The sequence below is a fragment of the Saccostrea cucullata genome, unplaced genomic scaffold (genome assembly GCF_032062105.1).
Source record: "Saccostrea cucullata isolate Sc308-1 unplaced genomic scaffold, CSIRO_AGI_Scuc_v1 ctg15538, whole genome shotgun sequence".
Taxonomy (NCBI): Eukaryota; Metazoa; Mollusca; class Bivalvia; order Ostreida; family Ostreidae; genus Saccostrea; species Saccostrea cuccullata.
The window spans coordinates 1-12,417 of NW_026940754.1; the positions used below are offsets into that span (position 1 = coordinate 1).

At 33.3% G+C, this 12,417-nt stretch overlaps 1 long non-coding RNA gene across 1 annotated transcript; it reads right to left on the reverse strand.

Annotated features, from left to right (window-relative positions):
• Positions 1–10,145: 10,145 nt before the first annotated feature.
• On the reverse strand, positions 10,146–11,970 carry LOC134256233 (uncharacterized). The gene is made up of 3 exons (XR_009989679.1): positions 11,574–11,970; positions 11,402–11,411; positions 10,146–10,415 (listed from the first exon to the last, which is right to left on the reverse strand). It is a non-coding gene; the product is annotated as an uncharacterized LOC134256233 (long non-coding RNA).
• Between the last annotated feature and the right edge of the window lie 447 nt (positions 11,971–12,417).

A 12,417-nucleotide genomic window follows, 5' to 3' on the forward strand; every position in this document is an offset into this window, starting at 1 on the left:
AAATACCCCCCGCTGGGTTTTTCAGAGAAGGTGCCAATTCAAAAATACTTTATGGATCTAGAGATGTTCACAATTTACTTAAAAAAATTTGCAATGAAATATAATTGCTCATCATGTTTCTTAATGAATGAAACGGAGGTGCAACCAAATGAAACATCAATATCAATACATTGTAATTCCACTGTAACATTTTTTTCATTTAAATTTTTCTTATATTACTGCATTAAAAAAATATATTGCAATTATGTGTTATGTCACTCTGCAAACTGATTGTTGAAAAAAAAAACATTTATATACAAAATCAAATTAATCTTGATATATCAATTTGAAAGGCATTTTGAAAATAAAGAACTGGTCATCCAGTAATGAAGTGTTTTGACAGACAATAAATTACAATTAAGAGAATAAGAGAAGAGAGATCTTTAATTCTTGTGCCTTATTCCCTGAAGATTTGATAACACACACACACTTGATAAGAGATATGCCTTAACAACTTCCAACACCAAACTCATTAATTTATCTTTAATTGGATGCATGTCCAGTCATTATTCCCAAGAGACAAATGAAATTACATTATCTTCTGTGCAATGTAAAAACTGTTTTTAACACTTGATGTTTCTTTTTTTTAAAAGGTTTTATGAGTAGTTTTAAGCTGTAGTTCACGTTTTTGTACAGATATTCTTGATTCTATGTCTCAAACCTTATACATGAGCCCAAAATGAACAAGTCAATTAAAATCTTAAAAAGCCTGTAAAATGCAGAAAAATGAACAAAAAGAGTTGAAAATTGCAGGTTCACAACTTCATATGGTGAATAATAATTGTACAAATTTTCAGATTAATCCTTGCAATAGTTTCTGAGAAACGGTCCAAACAAAACCACAAAATAAAAATGAAAAAACACCTGTAAAATTAAAAATAATAATCCAATCAAGATGAAAAATATCAGGTGCACAACTTCATATGGTGAATAATATGTGTACAAATTTTTAGACAAATCCTTCGAATAGTTTCTGAGTAATGGTCTGGACAAAATCTCGTCTACAGACAGACGGACAGACAGACAGACGGACATGGTGATTCCAATATACCCCCCTAAACTTCGTTTGCGGGGGGTATAATTAAATCAGATTTTTCAGGAAAGGCGTAAGAGATCTTAGTACGGTTTATCACCATATTGATCGCGCTATTTTGACGAGAACATAATATTGTACGACTTACTTTATTGCTTGTTTACGAGCGATAAGTAGTTCGTTCTGCATTCTATTATGCAAATTGCGCTTTTTCATTTTATTTTGATTTTATCCAATAAATTAAGAAAAACAAACAAGGGAAAGGCTTATTATAGAAATAACATTCCGATAAAAACTTACAAAACGAAATTTACACGATTCTAAACGCTCTCATGGTTAGTTCCTCTTTTCTGTGCTAAGAAAACCTCATGGTTTATGAGCACTGTTTGATTAGATACTTAGTGGACTAAGAAAACCTCATGGTTAGTTTAACAGTTCTCTAGGTTTTGGTTTAGATTTAGTTTCACGTTTTTCTCATGTTAGGAAACAGTTAGGATGTAGGGTATTGAAAGTAATTTAAGTTTCCTTTCCAAGTCCAGCCTGGTCTAGGGATATGTAGATTACAGGTTTATTTTCTGGAACCACTATTCATTATTTATTTTGGGTGTTGTTTATTTTCTGGGTTAGTTATTATTTAGAGCCTAAAATTTGTATTGATATTTTTCAGATTAACTCTAGAGTGTTGATAGTGTCATATTGGGTGATGTAGCTCATTCCCTTTACATTTTTTTTTTTTATCCTTTTAGGATTTTTGACCATTTTCATAAGTATGGAAGCCCAGTAGGGACATAGATTATTTTTCATAAGTTTGCCACATTCCTCCCATTTTTCATTACATTTTTCAATTATTTATTATTTGAGATTATTATCATTGAAATTATAGAGATTCACTTAACAGATTAAATCAATTTTTGATAAAGCTTTATTTATCCTGTGCCATTTTCAAAGACTTTTCTGTTTGTTAAATTTTGATCATTATTTATTATTTGTTATCATTTACAACGGTTAATTCTCACTTTATTAAATTGTTAAAACTTACAACTGTGTTTTCATTTAGCGTTGACCCTAGTTCAGAAATCCCCTTACCTGGGTTGATCATTGATAACTGGAGATAGTTTACTCCTTTAAGCCGAACTGGCTAGTAACTTTGGTTATTTATACACTGAAGAGTTCTACTTCCGGTTACACATGTATTAAACAATCGTAAATGATCTTACTGGTTGTTTGAGAACATGAAGACACAAAAATCCTCTTTTCCTTGCTGTTTGGCGTCCTTGCTATAACTCTTTTCTCAACTTTCTTGATATGCAAACTTTGTGTCTTCACTTTCACACTGGTTAAAAGTTTTTCTAAGTGTTTCGCCTGTGTTTATTATCCTTTTTAAAATTCTGTAACATGCCTTGCAAACATAAGATCCATAATTTTGTTCGCTTACAAACGAAGTCTTAAAAACTTCACTTGCAATTTAAAAACTAGGTCCTTTCTCACCTGACCTTTTTAGTATGTAATATTTCTGTACGGATAAAGTAGAACAGGACACACACAATTCTACAGAGGGAACAACAATTGATAAAACGTTTGTTTTCAGAGGAGTCGCCATTAACCAAAGTGAAAGAAAAATATAGCGCCCTCTGTCGGTAACAGTCGCAAACGTGACTCTTTACCAGACACTCTGCTTGTCGGAGATTTCCGGTGACAGCCGAGCGTCTGGTTGTACGAGACTATGCGTGTTATTGTTGGTACCACATTATCACGTGCATGCAGGGACTCTGTTTAACCGAATTATTTCTGGTCCGAGTTACTTAAAACGTCTGTGAAATTGAAAAGTAATTCATTCTATAAACTATTCGTTGAAGCTAACTTTTTTAATTAAATACAAGCACAAACACAACAAACAAGTTTATCTATGTTACTAGAGAAGACGTGAATTGTAAAGTGAATTTAACTTATTTATACAAGTAATAGCTTTCCTAAAGAGCTTGTCAGACGAGGTTTGCCTAATTATTTAAAGCGGAAAGAATAAGCGCACCGGTCAGGACAATACGGCAAGCGGTATATCTAGTCTTCCCGACTCCCGACGGTCCCGGATTTAGGATTTTTAGCGATTTCTTTTTTACCGGTGCACAGATTTTATTAAAACTTATTAGGCATATTTTCTGGGTTTATATGAATTCATTAGTGCATAAAAACTTTAGGTAACTTGTTTTTTGTTACCGAACTAGATGTTTCACATGCCAAAAAGCGGTAAATCTAGTACTCTGTTATAAATGTTAAAACCCAAAACGGGCACCGATGCTTTTGTAGAATAGCGATTAAAAACAACAAAATGAATAATATTTTTTTCAACAAATAAGCGGAAAACCTCATTTACATACCAGATAATTTGTATGCCTAAAACACCAATATAATTTCTTTTTTTCCGAGTATAAATCGTTCATTGCCACATTATGTTCACAGGCTCTACGTACGACATTGACATAATATATACGTCGGAGCCCCCCCCCCCCCCCCCTATTAATTAATTTAGTTTTATTTGACTTTACTTTTTGTTGACTGATTTTAAGTTAACTCTAAATTCTACTTATTCTAAACAATGACAAAAATGTTATCAGATTACCAGTAATATTTTAAGGACCATGGTTTGTCCCCGGTTACATGTTATGTTAACAAGGGTTCCATGTTCGTTCGCCCTAAAAATTGTTCGCCCGATATCCCGTTCGCCCGATTTTTCATTCGCCCAGAGTCCGTTCTCCCAATTTCTCGTTCGCACAGGGTCCGTTTGCCCAGATTTCTTTTTACAGCTTTTGAGATCAAAGGGAGATACTTCAAAGGTAAAACTTCAGGATCCGCTGCTCAGTTCTATAAGGGATCTATTAACATCTCAGTCCCTTAATTGTTTTCAAAACAAACCCAATTCGTAAAAACAACACGTGTGTATCCCCCCAATTAACATCGATATTAGTCATCTAATTAACTATAGTGCAAACACTAAATCATTAATAAATGCATAAGAATCAAATCAAAAATTAAATAAGACTAAATAAACATTGTTCCTGGTTTGAGAAAAAATAACCAAAGTTCGTAAAGGAAATAAAATGGTTAATAACTAATAGCTTTGATTTAGAAGCAGTTTACAATATATAATTACTTTTTTTTTAATTTGACAGAATATATCTCTCCATTTTCCATGTATCAGCCATGTGATTAGGAAATTAATTATTTTAATCAAGCTAACGCTGTTTTAATAAAGCTTTTATGATAAGTGATTATCGTCTTCATTAACACGATTAACAGGTTTAAAAGGAACCCGATTTTAAAAGTCATTTTGATGTTGGAATCTATAAAATAAATTGTTCATACTTTTCTTACACCTTCAATTTCACTGAAACATGAATTCTATCTTTTTAAAAGAGGATATATCTTCCCAAATAATATCAATATGATCTATGAAAACTCACGTCTCCGCTCATCGCTATGTATCGATAATTAATAAGCATAACTCTTAATTTAAAAAAAAAATATACATGTGATTTTCAGTGCGTAAAAATTATCTAGCATTTAAAAGGGGTTTTCCAGTTATTTGTTAAAAAATATATTCTTCATTTTGTTGTTTTAATCTCGATTTTACGAAAACATCGGTGTCCGTGTTTGGTTTTAACATTTATAACAGAGTACTAGATTTACCGCTTTTTGGCAGGTGATACTGCTGATTCAGTAATAAAAAGACAAATTTCCTAAAGTTTTTATGCACTAATGAATTCATATAAACCGAGAAAATGTGCCTGAAAAATTTTAATAAAATCTGTGCACCGGTAAAAAAGAAATCGCTAAAAATCCCAAATCCGGGACCATCGGGAGTCGGGCGTCGGGAGTGGGGAAGACTAGATATACCGCTTGCCGGACAATACACCAGAAGGGGCAATCTCTACCCAGAGTTGTCGTTCGCTTCGTTATAAAACCTCTGTCAACGTCTAAATGCCAAGATTCTTGGCAAAACTTACCTTCACCTATTGCATCATAAATTATGAATTTAAAACTTCTATATTCTTCTTTATCATGTTAAATAAAGTTTTATTTATGAGAATAAGAATCAGATATTGCTTTTCCGCCATATCCTTTTTATGATTATTTCTTGGCAGGATATTACGACCGTGGAAAATTTAAAATGCATTGCCGATTAATATCAACATGATTTAGTTTTTAGCTCACCTGAGCCGAAGGCTCAAGTGAGCTTTTCTGATCACATTTTGTCCGGCGTCCGTCTGTCTGTCTGTCCGTCTGTCTGTCTGTAAACTTTTCACATTTTCGACTTCTTCTCAAGAACCCATGGGCCAATTTCAACCAAACTTACCACAAAGTATCCTTGGGTGAAGGGGATTCAAGTTTGTTCAAATGAAGGGCCACGCCCTCATTCAAGGGGAGATAATTGGGAATTAATGAAAATTTGGTGGTATTCTTTAAAAATCTTCTTCTCAAGAACAACTGTGCTAGGAGAGATGAAACTTATGGGGAAACATCTTCAGGTAGTGTAGATGCAAATTTGTTCAAATCATCACCCCCGGGGGTAGGGCGGGGCCAAAATGGCCGACCAAATTTTTACATAGAAATATATAGGAAAATTCTTTAAAAATCTTCTTCTCAAGAATGACAAAGCCATAAATCATCATATTTATATGGAAACATCCTCAGGTAGTGTAGATTCAAGTTTGTTCAAATCATGACCCCCGGGGGTAGGGCGGGGCCAAAATGGCCGACCAAAGTTTTACATAGAAATATATAGGAAAATTCTTTAAAAATCTTCTTCTCAAGAATGACAAAGCCATAAATCATCATATTTATATGGAAACATCCTCAGGTAGTGTAGATTCAAGTTTGTTCAAATCATGACCCCGGGGGGTAGGGCGGGGCCAAAATGGCCGACCAAAAATATACATAGAAATATATAGGAAAATTCTTTAAAAATCTTCTTCTCAAGAATGACAAAGCCATAAATCATCATATTTATATGGAAACATCCTCAGGTAGTGTAGATTCAAGTTTGTTCAAATCATGACCCCCCGGGGGTAGGGCGGGGCCAAAATGGCCGACCAAAAATATACATAGAAATATATAGGAAAATTCTTTAAAAATCTTCTTCTCAAGAATAGCCTAGCCATGATTTTTCATATTTACATGGAAGCATGTTCAGGTAGTGTAGATTCAAGTTTGTTCAAATCATGACCCCAGGGGGTATGGCGGGGCCAAAATGTCCGACCAAAGTTTTACATTGAAATATATAGGAAATTCTTTAAAAATCTTATTCTCAAGAATAGCCAAGCCATAATTGATCATATTTATATGAAAGCATTATCAGGAAGTGTAGATTCAAGTTTGTTAAAACAATGACCCCGGGGGTAGGGCGGGGCCAAAATGGCCGACCAAAGTTTTACATAGAAATATATAGGAAAATTCTTTAAAAATCTTCTTCTCATGAACAGCCAAGCCATAATTGATCATATTTATATGGAAGTATTATCAGGTAGTGTAGATTCAAGTTTGTTTAAACAATGACCCCAGGGGGTAGGGCGGGGCCAAAATGGCCGACCAAAGTTTTACATAGAAATATATAGGAAAATTCTTCAAAAATCTTCTTCTCAAGAATAGCCAAGCCATGATTGATCATATTTATAGGGAAGCATCCTCAGGTAATGTAAATTCAAGTTTGTTCAAATCATGACCCGGGGGGTAGGGCGGGGCCACAATGGCCGACCAAAGGTGCTCAGGTGAGCGATGTGGCCCATGGGCCTCTTGTTATAGAAAAACAACTTGCAGCATTTACACATTCATAGAAATGTAAATGTGTTAATCTTCTTGTGGACAATTTTAAACAAAAAAAATCACGTCCCTCCGCTTCCGTACTATTTTTTAGACGTTGACAGAGGTATAAGTGGAACGATAACTCTGGGTAGAGATTGCAGAAGGGGGTTTGTGATTTATAAGGAAGAAGAATAAATAATGTTATACGATATCTTACTTTCGATGATATATCTACAAGAGACAATGTGTAATCAGTAGGTGATCTTTTAGTGCATAAACACTTTTTATGTTGTTTCCTGGTGGAAGTAGCATTGCTTTAATGCTGGTGACATAGCTAACAGCCTCATCACACAACTTGAACTGGATACTTAAGCTAACGTTACATATCATGAGCAAAACAAATCTAATTTTTTTCTAGATACCAGCATATAGCTCAGATGAACATTTATCATCTTCATTCTCTTCCTCTTAGTCTATAACACTTGCAATAGGATCTGGAAAAATGTATGGTTCATCTTCATTCGTCTGTCTGTCCTTCTGTTAGCTTTTCTCGTGTCCGGCTCATAACTTTAATACTATTAGTCCTAGAATTACAAAACTTTATCAGCTGATACATCATGGTTAGAAGTGTAATAAGATTGCAACCCCAAGAGGGGAATAATAAATTATTCTGCTCTTGGGACAGTCAGGTTCGAGGGAGTATTCACCTGAGAATTCTACCTGATGGTTATAAAATAAGACAAAAGATAATAATGATGAAAATAGGATGTTTATTTATTTACAATGAACAATGAAATGACATGGTCTGGTACTCCCAGTTCTACAAAACAATGAAAAACAATTATGGTAAATGAGATGAATTAATGAAAATTACCATATAATTAATCTTGAAATTCAATAGGTATTGTAACTTTATTTAATTATAGAAGTTTTAGCCTTAGGTAATTTTGATAATGAGAATTTAGATCGGGATCGATATGCAAATATTTAATAGACCACAATGGCGCTGAACGTGAATGTTATAATATGGTGAATGCTAGTTCAGATCATGTACATGGAGGTCGCTTTTCGGAACACCCCTTTTTTCATTTTTCGTTCGGGCTCGTGGTACAATACTGAATGAATAAGTACGGTTGTATCGAGTTAAAAAAAACGTTTTATAATTAAATATCATGATTTGTGGACATAGGTCCACAATCAGAACGAAAATTTAAGGTCGATTGAAGTTCCGATTGGTCTTTATATACATAAAATAGAACAAAATATTTTTTATGTTCATTGTATAATGAAAGAGTTTACCAAATAAACGAGGATTTCAGGTTTCTGTATGATTGTAAATTATATCACACCCACCCCTTATAACTATTAAATATGCTGAATATGAATAGAATATCAATAAAAGAAGAAGGAAAGATGTTTTTTTTTGGGGGGGGGGGGTAATATAATTAATGAATCAAAAACATGACAAAGACATAAAAAAGGAAAAGGAATGTTGGTTAATTACCGTTTTCTTTTTAATTGATACTCTATGGAATTTTTATTTAATGTATTCATCGAATAATGCTGGTCTCAACATAATTATATATATAAGTTCACTTTGTTGTAGGAACAACGACAGCAAAGAAAAATATTAGGGACTGGATTTCGTCAGATTATATAAAATTAATTGAAGCTTATTTCAACTTATGTTATCGGATATAACATAACTTGGGGCAGTTTACGCTTTATAAAGTATATAATTATAATTTATTTATCATATTATAATCAATAAATACTCGTAAATCCACAAAACTGAAAAACAATACCATTCTTCATTTCTTTATTTCAATTTTCGAGTGTTTTGTGCCGTTGGCAACTAAACATAATATCAAATTGCAAAAATAATAATAATAAAAGCAGAACAATTAAGGATAGAAGTTCTATATTGCAACGACATGTTGTAATACATGTGGCATTGTCAAAGACCTACCCGTACATCAATATTATATATCAATTCAGATCAGGTACAGGTAGGTTAATACACAAATAGACATTGTCATAGACCTACATAAAAATCTCAGTTATTTCAGATCAGGTACAGGTAGGTAAACACTCATACAGACATTGTCATACACCTACATCAAAAACTCAGTTATTGCAGATCAGGTACAGGTAGGTAAACACTCATACAGACATTGTCATACACCTACATCAAAATCTCAGTTATTTCAGATCAGGTACAGGTAGGTAAACACTCATACACACATTGTCATAGACCTATATCAAATACTGGTGAAATACTCAGTTATTTCAGATCAGGTACAGGTAGGTAATCACTCATACAGACATTGTCATAGACCTACATCAAATACTCAGTTATTTCAGATCAGGTACAGGTAGGTAAACACTCATACACACATTGTCATAGACCTATATCAAATACTGGTGAAATACTCAGTTATTTCAGATCAGGTACAGGTAGGTAATCACTCATACAGACATTGTCATAGACCTACATCAAATACTCAGTTATTTCAGATCAGGTACAGGTAGGTAAACACTCATACACACATTGTCATACACCTACATCAAATACTCAGTTATTTCAGATCAGGAACAGGTAGGTAAACACTCATACAGACATTGTCATACACCTACATCAAAATCTCAGTTATTTCAGATCAGGTACAGGTAGGTAATCACTCATACACACATTGTCATAGACCTACATCAAAAACTCAGTTATTTCAGATCAGGTACAGGTAGGTAAACACTCATACAGACATTGTGATAGAGCTACATCAAAAACTCAGTTATTTCAGATCAGGTACAGGTAGGTAAACACTCATACACACATTGTCATAGACCTACATCAAAATCTCAGTTATTTCATGTATCAAATATATTATGTAGATCCCAATACAGTGTCATGTAGCAAATAATTAAAACAGACATAAATTAGACACTACTCCTGTCAATGCTTTTAACCCTCATTGCTCATCTGGGACAGGTACTGGTAATTCATCCATGATTAATTCGGCTTGGAATCTGTTAACCATTTCCCGGTTTTGGATAACTTTTACCAAAATCTGTAGCAATCAAGAAATTTATGATAAGCATTATGATAAGAATATTTCTTGCAATATTTAAGGAATATTTTTCAGTTTCGTGTGAGTTATTGGTGTGTGAATCACACAGACTTGTCACGTTGGCATATTTCACTTTCATATAATTTAATTTCACTTTACCCATAACACAGGATATGATATAGTTTGATCATAAAGATTACACCACTTCCCAAAATACTTAGCATTTATAAGATAACAATTGTCCCTTCTGGTTTTATCGAATAAAGTTCTCAGCAATAAAATCAAACACATATTGAACAACAGGTGACCAGTAAAATTCCCATAAAGTTATACATGTCTAAAAAGAAGGGAAAAGGATTAAAATCAAAATTACATAGAAATGATATGATCTTTATACTCAGCACATCCATTTGTTTGTAATTTTAACCACCTGTCCCATGCCTGCTCTCTATGAAAATCACACAAGTAGACATGACAACCTGCAAATCAAAGTGAGTCTTCTTCAACAAATCATTCGTTAAGCATTTTCATATTTTGTCTTCTTTACTATATCTTTTTCATTATTTCCTTTTAATTTCGTTTTTAATTCTTTTTTAAGTTCATGGTAATTATTTCAACTAGTAACTCAGAAGTGTAGAATTATTGTACAAGATTTTATCATACCTATACTGGCACATCACATTAATTTTGCAACCAAACATGACAGTCTGAGGGAGGGGTGCAGGCTTTTGCGAAAAAAAAAACTACATACAAAAAAAAGCCACTCACGTACACCTTTACATTCTGCCTTAATGTTACATACATACTGAACTTGCTAGACAAATTTTGAATGTTAATATAGCATGAACATATACTTATGAGAATTTCAAATCACACTCAAATGTCTCCTGGTTGGCATGAAAAAAAGAAATAAATCACATATCCACAATGAATTAAAGTTACAGTAATAGTTAGAGAAAATGATTTCAATTGAAACTGAAAAAGATTTTCTACAACTACCTACTACTTTTGTTAGAACTCAAATATTATTTAAGTGTTTTTGTTTAAGTCAATTTTATCTTTACAAACTTCAAAGATATTGAAGGAATAATTATTCATAAATGACTCTCGTGGTACATACTTCCGTATAATATATACATTTTTCCTTACATAAAAAAACCTTTACCAATATAGCCTATATTTATTAAATTCTATACATAGAGAAACAGAGAGAAGGAAAGAGAAAGCAAAATTGATACACAATTTTGCATTTAGTACATGTATGTGGTTATTATGAGTTGTGAGAAAAGTGTTATGAATATACATGTGTGAAAATACTTCAAAATACCATGATTGATCTTAACTGATTATACTGAATTTATGATGGAAAAATGATGAATGATCAAAGACTTTTTGAGAAGGTGTTTGGATAGGAGCACACGAGACAAAAAGCCCACATCTGTACATCTAATTGATGGTAACTTACCAAACATAGCCTGTAAAAGATAGTATTTTAGTAGAAAATGCGCATGCATTATATCAATATCAAAGTAAAACTTTATTGATTTATCAACTACAAATGGATATTTCCAAAAATTAATATTTCAGCAGATTTTAATTTATAATTATAATCTTCTGTAATCCAAAACTATTAATACCTGGAAAAGTTTCCTCAAAAGCACCTATTTCTGACGTATCAAAGTCAGTCATGAAGAATTTGGGATCCCAGTTTGCATTCCACTGCTTCAAATACTGCAGACCTCTTTTGATGGAAGCTTTTGTTTCATCTGCAGTAATGAAGCATCCAACGGTGGAATAGCCAACGTTTGTGTTCACACATACAAAAAAGGCAGGCAAATTGTACTTGGTAGTTCTGTATGTGGCATCTAAAAGGCATATTTCCTAGCCATACATTTTAAGTAGCCTTTTCTGAGACTCTGTCTGCCCAACAAAGAGGAATTCTTCAGTTCTGCAAAGTGTAAATGTACATGTATTTGCAATGTCTTGTTTTAAATCAATTCAAACAAACTGAAAAAAAAATAATTTGATAAATACAACCATGTTTTATGTGATTCAAATTATGTCAGGTACAATTACTAAAAAATACATCAGTGCAAGGAATATTTTTTTTCCAATTTTTACTCTATTGAGGTTCTTGTTTGGGATTTTTATACGCCCGTCTTAAGACGGGTCGTATTATGTTATAGGCTTCATGTCCGTCCGTCCGTCTGTCCGTCCGTCCGTCTGTCCATTCCTGTCCGGCTCATAACTTGAATACTGTTAGGCCTAGGATTATCAAACTTTGTCAACTGATACTTCTTGGGTAGACGGTGTGTCGCGCACAAAAAGTAGGTCGCTGTGACCTTTAATATAGATGCTGCAGCCAAATATGGAAAAATCCTGTCCGGCTCATAACTAGAAAACTATTAGACCTAGAGCTTTCAAACTTGACAAAAGTATACATCTAGAGTAGAAGGTGTGCCGCGGCCTATTTCAAGGTCA